This window comes from Arachis hypogaea, chromosome 4 (genome assembly GCF_003086295.3).
Source record: "Arachis hypogaea cultivar Tifrunner chromosome 4, arahy.Tifrunner.gnm2.J5K5, whole genome shotgun sequence".
NCBI lineage: Eukaryota > Viridiplantae > Streptophyta > Magnoliopsida > Fabales > Fabaceae > Arachis > Arachis hypogaea.
In genome coordinates this window covers 50,509,440-50,520,072 of record NC_092039.1, presented here as the reverse complement: position 1 = coordinate 50,520,072, position 10,633 = coordinate 50,509,440, and the positions used below count along the sequence as shown (strand labels likewise).

The following is a 10,633-nucleotide window of genomic DNA, read 5'->3' as shown; positions in this document are numbered from 1 at the left end:
TCAATTGCATGCTCTAAAACTATTTCTTGCATTTTTCGAAAATTCATGCATTCATAGTGTTCTTCATGATCTTCAAGTTGTTCTTAGTAAGTCTTCTTGTTTGATCTTGATATTTTCTTGTTTTGTGTTCTTTGTTGTTTTTCATATGCATTTATGCATTCATATTGTCTAAGCATTAAAGATTTCTAAGTTTGATGTCTTGCATGTTTTTTTTTGCATCAAAAATTTTTCAAAAATATGTTCTTGATGTTCATCATGATCTTCAAAGTGTTCTTGGTGTTCATCTTGACATTCATAATGTTCTTGCATGCATTATGTGTTTGATCCAAAATTTTCATGTTTTGGGTCATATTTGTGTTTTTCTCTCTCATAATTAAAAATTCAAAAATAAAAAAATATCTTTTCCTTTTTATTCTCTCAAAATTTTGAATATTTGGGTTGACTTAGTCAAAAAATTTTAAAATTAGTTGTTTCTTGTAAGTCAAGTCAAATTTTCAAATTTTAAAAATCTTATCTTTTCAAAACTTTTTCAAAAATCAAATCTTTTTCATTTTTTTATTTAATTTTCGAAATTTATTTTTTTTAAATTATTTTTCAAAAATCTTTTTCTTAATTTTATCTTTATTTTCGAAAATTATGCTAACAATTAATATGATTTATTCAAAAATTTGAAGTTTGTTACTTTCTTGTTAAGAAAGGTTCAATCTTTAAATTCTAGAATCTTATCTTTTAGTTTCTTGTTAGTTAAGTAATTAATTTTAGAAATTAAATCTTTTCTAACCATATCTTTTTAATCGTATCTTTTTATTTTATCTTTTATATCATATCTTTTTTCAAAATTTTATCTTTTTTTCAAAAATTTTGATTTTAAAATATCTTTTCTAACTTCTTATCTTCTTATCTTCTTATCTTCTTATCTTTTCAAATTTGATTTTCAAATCTTTTTCAATTAACTATTTGATTTTTTGTTTGTTTCTTATCTTTTTCAAAACCACCTAACAACTTTTCTCTCTCTAATTTTCGAAAATACCTCCCTCTTTTTCAAAAATTCTTTTTTTAATTAATTAATTATTTTAAATTTTAATGTTAATTTTATTTCTTATCTTAATTTTCGAAAATCATTAACTCCTTTTCAAAATTGTTTTCGAAAACCTCTCCCTCTCATCTTCCTCTATTTATTTATTTATTCACTAACACTTCTCTTCATCTCAAATCACTACCTCTATCATTACCCTTGTGTTTGGATTCTCCATTCTTCTTATTCCCTTTCTTCTTTTACTAATAATAAGGAACCTCTTTACTGTGACATAGAAGATTCCTCCTCCTTTTTTTGTTCTCTTCTTTCTCATATGAGCAGGACCAAGGGGAAAGGAATTCTTGTTGAAGCTGATCCAGAACCTGAAAGGACTCTGAAGAGGAAACTAAGAGAAGCTAAATTACAACAATCCAGAGACAACCTTACTGAAATTTTCGAACAAGAGAAGGAGATGGCAGCCGAACCTAACATCAATAATGCAAGGAGGATGCTTGGTGATTATACTACACCTACATCCAAGTTTGATGGAAGAAGCATCTCAATTCCTACCATTGGGGCAAACAATTTTGAGCTAAAACCTCAACTAGTTGCTCAAATGCAACAAAACTGCAAGTTTCATAGACTTCCATCAGAAGATCCCTATCAGTTTTTAACTGAGTTCTTGCAGATCTGTGAGGCTGTAAAGACGAATGGAGTAGATCCTGAAGTCTACAGGCTCATGCTTTCCCCTTTTGCTGTAAGAGATAGAGCTAGAACATGGTTGGATTCACAACCTAGGGATAGCCTGGACTCTTGGGATAAGCTGGTCACGGCCTTCTTGGCTAAATTCTTTCCTCCTCAAAAGCTGAGCAAGCTTAGATTGGATGTTCAGACATTCAAACAAAAAGATGGTGAATCCCTCTATGAAGCTTGGGAAAGATACAAGCAGATGACCAAAAGGTGTCCTTCTGACATGCTTTCAGAATGGACCATTTTGGATATATTCTATTATGGTCTGTCTGAGTTCTCTAAGATGTCACTGGACCATTCTGCAGTTGGATCCATTCACCTAAAGAAAACGCCTGCAGAAGCTCAAGAACTTATTGACATGGTTGCAAACAACCAGTTCATGTACACTTCTGAGAGGAATTCCGTGAATAATGGGACGCCTCAGAGGAAGGGAATTCTTGAGATTGATGCTCTAAATGCCATATTGGCTCAGAACAAAATGTTGACTCATCAAGTCAACATGATTTCCCAAAGTTTGAATGGATGGCAAAATGCATCCAACAGTACTAAAGAGGCATCTTCTAAAGAAGAAGCTTATGATCCTGATAACCCTGCAATAGCAGAGGTAAATTACTTAGGTGAACCTTATGGAAACACCTACAATTCATCATGGAGAAATCATCCAAATTTCTCATGGAAGAATCAACAAAAGCCTCAACAAGGCTTTAATAAAGGTGGATGAACTAGGCTCAGCAATAGCAAGCCTTTTCCATCATCTTCTCAGCAACAGACAGAGAATCCTGAGCAAAGCACTTCTAATTTAGCTAATCTAGTCTCTGATCTGTCTAAGGCCACTTTAAGTTTCATGAGTGAAACAAGATCCTCCATTAGAAATTTGGAGGCACAAGTGGGCCAGCTGAGTAAGAAAGTCACTGAAACCCCTCCTAGTACTCTCCCAAGCAATACAGAAGAGAATCCAAAGAGAAAGTGCAAGGCCATTGATATACTCAACATGGCCGAATGTAAGAAGGAGGGAGAGGACACGAATCCCAATGAGGAAGATCTCATGGGACATCTCTCAAGCAGGAAGGAGTTCCCTATTGGGGATCCAAAGGAATCTGAGTCTCATATAGAAACCATAGAGATTCCATTAAATCTCCTTCTGCCATTCATGAGCTCTGAAGATTATTCTTCCTCTGAAGAGGATGAAGATGTAACTGGAGAGCAAGTTGCTCAATATCTAGGAGCCATCATGAAGCTGAATGCCAAGTTATTTGGTAATGAGACTTGGGAAGGTGAACCTCCCTTGCTCATTAGTGAACTTGATACATGGGTTCAGCAAACTTTACCTCAAAAGAAACAAAATCCTGGGAAATTCTTAATACCCTGTACCATAGGCACCATGACCTTTGAGAAAGCTCTATGTGACCTAGGGTCAGGCATAAATCTTATGCAACTCTCTGTAATGGAGAAACTGGGGATCATTGAGGTACAGCCTGCCTTATTCTCATTACAATTGGCAGACAAGTCAGTAAGACAAGCTTATGGATTGGTAAAGGACATGTTGGTAAAGGTTGAAGGCCTTTACATTCCTGCTGATTTCATAATCTTAGACACTAGAAAGGAGGAGGATGAATGCATCATCATTTTGGGATGTGATTATACTTTAAAAAAAAAAATAAATCTCATAAAACAAAATAGGCTATACACCGTGACCATAGATAAAGCTATAGTCACGGTTTTAAGGTAGGGTGACCATAGAGGCTATAGTCACGGTTTTTTACCACGACCATAGATAAGGCTATGGTCACAGTTTTAAAAAGGGGTGACAATAGAGGCTATGGTCACAGTAAAAACCGTGACCATAGATAAGGCTATGGTCACGGTTTTTAGGAGGAATGACCATAGAGGCTATAGTCACGATGAAAACTGTGACCATAGATAAAGCTATGGTCACGGTTTAAGGAGGGGTGACCATAGATAAGGCTATGGTCATGGTTTTCAGGAGGGGTGACCATAGAGGCTATGGTCACGATTTTTACGTGTGACCATAGATTAACCTATGGCCACGGTGAAAAAATGTGGCCTAAAATGGTAGAATTTGAAAATTGTAACCGTGACCATTGAAACTGTGACCATAGATAAAAAAACCGTGACCCTATGGCCACGAGAGAATAGGCCACGGTAAAAAACTATGACCATAGGTCCAAAACCGTGACCATAGATTTATGGTCACGGTTTTTTACTGTGACCATAGGCCTTTTTTTTTGGATAGTGATCTATATCTATACTATAGTTCCTATTGAGTTTGGCACAAAACAAATAAGAGATTCCAATAAATCCAAAACAAGCCTTAGGGCCAAGGCAAAGAATTAATGCACTATGATCAATGTCCAAAGAATTGAATTGAAATTTTCAAACTAGCAACCAAACAACTTGCAAGAAGATACAATATTAGGGACAAGAACATAGAATTGAGCGATCAAACGCCTCACCAGATGTGTATTCACTCTATTCGCTCAATGTTTAGGGCTTAATCACTCAATTCTCCTTTAATCATATTTTTCAAAGATTTGCAAGTCATCTAACAATCAACTAATATTTGATGCATGAAGACAAATATCATGAGGTCTTTGGAGGGTTGTAATGGGGCTAGGGTTAAGGTAAGATTAATATGGTTAGGTGGACTTAGTGAATTAGACCTTTGATTAGCTCAAGTGTCCACCTGATCCTATACCATCCTATGCACACATAACAAAACATCCTAGCTACCCATTTACTTCCCTTTTTTTCTCATTAATTCATGCATTTTCTTTCCAATTCAACCACATATGCATCCTTTATTTACATTCTTATTGTCATTCATTTCTTTTCTTTCTCTTTATATATATATACAAAGTATGTACACCAAAATTTTTTTTCTTTTATCATAGAAAAGAGATGCATATGCTTTAAGTAATGAATGCATGAGTGACTACCCATTTTTCCAAATTTTTCAAAAAAAAAAACCAAGTAACTTTATCACCATTGTTTCCCAACAATTTTCCCCCACATTTTGCATAACACACGCACTCCACCCAAGCTAATCAAAGAGTAATCCAGGGACATCAATGGTTTTTTGCTTTAGGGAGAATAATGTGCTTAAAAATCAGAACAAAAGGGGGTTTAAAGGCTCAAAAGGGGTTTACAAAGGTGAATGCAAGGGTTGGCCATATAGATTAGTGAGTTTAATATCAAAAAATGGCCTCAATCATACTAAATGCATTCAAACACAAAACATAGAACATATAGATTAAAGCAAATCTAAGATTACAATCATAAAAGGAGTATAATCACACAAGAACAAAGTTTATGGTTGGAAATGTGCAACCATCAATTAGAGCTCAAATCTCACAATGTATGTTGTTCTAGCTCTTTTTTTTATGTTCTATGAAAAAAGATGCTTCAAGCAAGTTGAAAAATAATTTTTCAATTCAATCAATGGCATGCCCTAAGAAAGATTTTATGAAAATTTCTCATTGTTTTACCAAACTTATTCACTCTACTAAGCAACATGCAAATATTTACTATCATATAACTATAAGCATTAAAGAAATATATACAAACAATGCAAACAAAGTGCAAATAAGAACAAAAATTGCAAAAAATTGAAGAAAAAGAACCAAAAGGTATTGCAAGGTGTCTAAGAAAATAATTTTACCCCCTTGAAGTTGTCGATCCTCCCCCACATTTAAATTGTGCACGGTCCTCCGTGCATGCACATGATCCGGGGGTGAAGGACTAAGTGGCTCCACCTTTAGCTGGTGGGCACTAGGGCTCAGATTGCTGTAGAAAATAAATAAACAGGAATTGAGGAAAATGTCATATGAGTGTGGTATAATAAAAGACAATGTGTGTATTCTAAGTGTGTGCATACTTTAGAACAAACACATTGGCCGGGTAAAGCGGTATTCACACAATCAAAAAGAAATAGCATGTGTTCCTCAATTAAGTAGCCTAGGTTGCAATTAAAGAATAAGCAAGAGATAAGGCACAGACAACCCAAGGTAACCACAAAAGTGAATTGGGTGTTTGAGGTATTGGATATTGAAATTGTGCAAGTGAAAGCACACAATTGATATAAAATAGCACAATAAACAACAATCAATCCATTAATGAAAAGAAAACCACTTATTCATCATGAAACATTAAGAAAAAGTCACATGGTAAAGATACTTGTTACAAAAAGGGACAAGCTTGATAAGAATCAAGTTCAGTCACTCAAACAAATGCAAAGCATTAACAAGGAACAAGTACCGGTCATGTAATGAATTTAATATGGAAATCATGATGAATAAGTAATTTCAACTCAATTCACTTAATTCAATGTACACTTACATAATTTGTCCTAGTGGTATAATCAAAACATGAGTACTCAAACCCACTAAGTACTAGTAGATTAAGGCAAAGTATAAGTGCATTGGTGGAATTTAATTAACAAGCAAGCAACCCAATCAATATCAAACAAACACTTGCAACTTATTCAATTAACAAGCAAGTAAATCAAAATAATATAACTACTAAAATGAAAATAGAATGCAATGAAAACTAATTAAAACATGTAGAAAAACAGAGGAAAAGGAAGAGAAGAGAGGGATAGAGGGGGTAGAAGTGCGTTATGGCTTAATTCAATTTGCAATAAAAAATTTTGCCCAAGATAGCACTTGTGTGTACGCACACCTGAATTGGATAATTAGGTGACCTTGAGTCATAGATGTCCATTTAATATTGTGATTAAGATTGTTAGTTGGTTTGGTTTCCACTAATGCTAGTCTTTCACTATGTTAATTAGTGAGTTTATTAGGACTTGTGATCAATTATGCCCTTTTGACTTATTATCGATGTTAGGATAGACTAATTGAGATTAATTCTTAGCAATTATCATGTTTGTGGTCTATGATTATGATAGGAATCCTTAGTTCCCAACCCATGCCAAGAGTTCTTTTTGCCATTTAATTTCCATTCTCATTGCTTTAATTGCCTCCTACTTAATTTCTTGCATCCTTGTTTAATTTCTTGCACATTAATTTCTTTCCAATTGCTACCTCAACACCTATTCTCTCATAGCCAATAATTGGACACTTAATTGCAATTCCTAGGGAGAAGGACTCGGGAGTTTAATACTCTTAGTTATTTGATTTGAATTGTGGCTATTCTTTGATTTAAACTTTGATTGTGAGAGTTCATTGTTGGTGTGGACTATGCTATTAACGAAGCGATTCTTATTCTGATTAATTCTAAACAGACAATAATTCCCATCATCAAGTTTTTGGCGCCGTTACTTGATGGGGGGCCGAAGTGGGTTTAGAAATTGTTCCTTAAACTAAGATTTGCATTGCAAGTATAGTCCCAAACCCACATTCGACTCTCGACCAAAGTTTGAATTCAAAACAATGTCACAATTCAAAACCAATTCAATTCCGAGAGTGTTTAGTTCCCGGGTCGTCTTCCAAGGACACTTGAGATCAATGACTGTGCAATTCCGGTTCTGGTAGTCAAGGGGTTTTCAATGAAGGGATAAACATATAAAGCAATAAAAGAACATGCAAAATTGTAATAAATTAACTAATGAAGGAATTAAAGAATTAACTATATAATATAGACAAATAAGGTATAAAGAGGGTTAATTTAAATGTATATGAAAGATTTAAGATATAAAAGGTATCTTGGCTTGGAGTGAGCTAAGGGTCCTTTCCTTGTTGGAACCACAACTATGACAATTAGAATGGATTAATCTCACTTGGCTAACCCTCACATCGGAGAGTAAGTTAAATGAGCATAAGTGTTCTTAACCCACAAATCCTAAATTTCTTGCTAATTGCCTTAGCAACAAATTAGCGTTAGTGGGAACAAAAACAATTAACAATCTAAGAATTGACATTAAATGTTAGATATTTCAACTCTAGAAATCCAATTGCTCACTTTTCTCAAGCCAAGAGCTAGAAAACTAGCCCAAAATCATAATTGACATTTTGTCAAATACTTGGTGGGCAAAAAAAAAAGCTTAACATGGAAAAAATGAGAAAAAGCTTGAAACTAAAAGCAACAAATGATCTCAATCAACAATAACAACTCAAGAAAGCATGTAACAAACATCATTCATCAAACCCCTCACAGGATGTGTATCCACTCAATTCGCTCAATGTTTAGGGTTTAACCACTTAATTCTCCTTTTATCATGCTTTTCAAAGATTTGCAAGTCATCTACAATCAACTAGTATTTGATGCATGAAAAACAAATATCGTGAGGTCTTTGGAGGGTTGTAATGGGGCTAGGGTTTAGGTAGGATAAATATGGTTGAGTGGGCTTAAAGAATTAGTTTTTTGATTAGCTGAAGTATCCACCTAATCCTATATCACCTATATACACACAACAATATGACCTATCCATCCATTTTCTCCTATCTCACCTTACTCATGCACTTTCCTTTCAAAACATGAACATATGCATCCTTTATTTCAACTTTTTATTTCATACTCTATTATGCACAAGTTTTTTTTACAATGTAACTATCGATGCACGTGGCTTAATTAATGAAATGCATGAGCACTACATAATTGCCAAAAATTTTCCACAATGAGTTCATGCCTTTATCACCAATGTTTCCCAACAATTCTCCCACACTTAGAATATACACACTAATCCACCCAAGCTAATCAAAGAGTAATTCAGGGACATCAATTGTTTTTTGCCTAAGGGGAGTAATATGCTAAAAAATCATAACAAAAGGGTCTTATAGGCTCAAAAGGGGTTCACAAAGGTGAATTATAGGGTTGCCCATATAGGTTGGTGAGTTAATCATCAATGATGGCCTCAATCATGCTAAATGCATCCAAACAAAAAACACAGGACATAAAGATCATGCAAATCATTGATCACAATGAAAAAAAGGAGTATAGTCACACAAGAACAAACATTATAGTTGAAATATGCAACCATCTATTAGAGCTCAAATCTCACACGGTATAGTCCCAAACCCACATTCGACTCTCGACCAAAGTTTGAATTCAAAACAATGTCACAATTCAAAACTAATTCAATTCTGAGAGTGTTTAGTTCCCGAGTCGTCTCCCAAGGACACTTGAGATCAATGAGTGTGCAATTCCAGTTGTGGTAGTCAAGGGGTTCTCAACGAAGGGATAAACATATAAAATAATAAAAGAACATGCAAAATTGTAATAAATGAACTAATGAAGGAATTAAAGAACTAACTATATAATATAGACAAGTAAGGTATAAAGATGGTTAATGTAAATGTATATGAAAGATTAAGACATAAAAGGTATCTTGGCTTGGAGTGAGCTAAAGGTCCTTTCCTTGTTGGAACCATAACTATGACAATTAGAATGGATTAATCTCACTTGGTTAACCCTCACATCGGAAAGTAAGTTAAACGAGTATAAGTGTTCTTAACCCACAAATCCTAAATTGCGTGCTAATTGCCTTAGCAACAAATTAGTGTTAGTGGGAACAAAAACAATTAACAATTCAAGAATTGACACTAAATGTTGGACATTCCAACTCTAGAAACCCAATTACTCACTTTCCCCAAGCCAAGAGCTAGAAAACTAGCCCAAAATTATTATTGACATTTTGTCAAACACTTGGTGGCCAAAAAAAAGCTTAACATGGGAAAAATGAGAAAAAAGCTTGAAACTAAAGGCAACAAATGATCTAAATCAACAATAACAACTCAAGAAATCATGTAACAAACATCAATCATCAAATTCATCAACAAGAAATTGAAATTGCAAGAGAGAGGTAAAATTGAACTATAACTTGAAATATAAGAAAGAGTGAGAACAATGTAGCTATAAAGAGTAGTAACAAAGATATACTTACAATGGAAGCTAGCAAAATCCAAGATCAAAATTGGAAATAGAACTTGAATGTAAAACCCTAGTATAAACCCTAATAGAGACGATGAAAGACTTAGAGAAAAACTATACTAAAGCTTCTTAATACTACTCCTAAGCTACCCTAATGTTATGTTATGATATTGTCTTCAATTCCCCTTCAATATGAGCTAAATGGCTTCAGAAATGGGACTCCAGTCCACCAAAATTGCGAGTCACGTGCAATTTTAATGAAGGCATGTGCGGCCACCTGTGCGTATGCACAGACGTGTGCGCACCCACACTTCTGCCAAAAATTTCTTCATGTGCGTACGCACAAGAGGTTGTGAGCACGCACACTAGGGATGCCTGAATGGACGCGCGGCGCTCACAAAGTCGCTCACGCACACGCGTGGCTTTGCTCTGATGGTTTTGCGTACGCACGCATGTTTGTGCACACACACACATCGCTGTGCTCTTCTCCTTTGATTCTTCATGCTTCCTCCACTTTGCGTGCTCTTCTTCCGTTTTCTCCTATCCATTTCTACCTTATACATCTGAAATCACTCACAAATAATATCAAGGCTTCGAATGAAAGACAAATGAAATAAAATAGCTAAATTAGGCACAAAAGAGCATGTTTTCATAGTCACGCACAAATTAGGAGGAAAGTTTGAAAGCATGCTATTTAAGGGAATAAGTGCAAGTTAATATGATAAAATTCATTCAATTTCAACCGAAAATCATCATCAAATATGGATTCATCAATTTCCCCACGCTTAAACACTAGCATGTCCTCATGCTAAACACATTCAAAGGAGATAGATGAAAGGGAAAACAACTTATTCTACGTACCACCAAAATGCATGCAACTATCCTAAAGGTTACTTACTAATATGCCCTATACTAAGAGTTGGTAAAACAGACCATGAAATTCCAATCCATCACAAGAAAGCTTTAGGGTCAACGCAAAGAGTTTGTGTACTAAGATCAATATCCAAAGAATTGAATTGA

The 10,633-nt window shown here is 34.7% G+C and overlaps 1 non-coding gene across 1 annotated transcript; it reads right to left on the bottom strand.

Annotated features, from left to right (window-relative positions):
* Positions 1 to 1,886: 1,886 nt before the first annotated feature.
* LOC112798403 (small nucleolar RNA R71) lies at positions 1,887 to 1,994 on the bottom strand. The gene has a single exon (XR_003200015.1). It is a non-coding gene; the product is annotated as a small nucleolar RNA R71 (small nucleolar RNA).
* Positions 1,995 to 10,633: the final 8,639 nt, after the last annotated feature.